Source organism: Poecilia reticulata, linkage group LG10 (genome assembly GCF_000633615.1).
Source record: "Poecilia reticulata strain Guanapo linkage group LG10, Guppy_female_1.0+MT, whole genome shotgun sequence".
NCBI lineage: Eukaryota > Metazoa > Chordata > Actinopteri > Cyprinodontiformes > Poeciliidae > Poecilia > Poecilia reticulata.
This window is the reverse complement of record NC_024340.1, coordinates 517,496-518,108: the sequence shown is the minus strand read 5'-3', so window position 1 is coordinate 518,108 and position 613 is coordinate 517,496.

Genomic DNA, 613 nt, shown 5'->3' with positions numbered 1-613 from the left:
ATAATAATAATAATAATAATAATAATAATAATTATTATTATTATTATTATTTTTATTATTTATATTATTATTTAGTTAGCTTTCTGATTAAGAAAGAATAAATGATTAGGCTGAGCCAATGAAAAAACAGAATCTACAAAGACATTTTTGATGACAAAAATAGAAAAGCACTACAGTGGCCCAGAAGGGTCAACAAAATACAAAGACGTAACGGAATAACATAACGGAAGCTATGCTAAAAGGGAAGTTATGAAAAACTTGCTGGCATAACTTTTGTTTTGGCGTTTGCTGCGTTTGCATTTTTTGATGACAAAGATGGATGGATTATGCATTCATGTGCCACCAGAAAAAGCATAATTGCAAGAAAATTAATGTATAACAGAGCAAAAAATTGTAATGAATCAGATATCTAGAATCTTTCAGACTAAATAAAAAGATCCCATCGATTTGTTTGCTGTTGGTAGGATCTCTGAGCTCAAGTCATTCTGATACAAAACCCCATCCTTAAACAAACACAAGTTTGTGTAGATTAGTTCTTTTTCTTCCTCATTATTGCAAGACCTAAACTCAATATGTAATACTTTTACAGGCTTCGGATAATCTCCAACTCCTG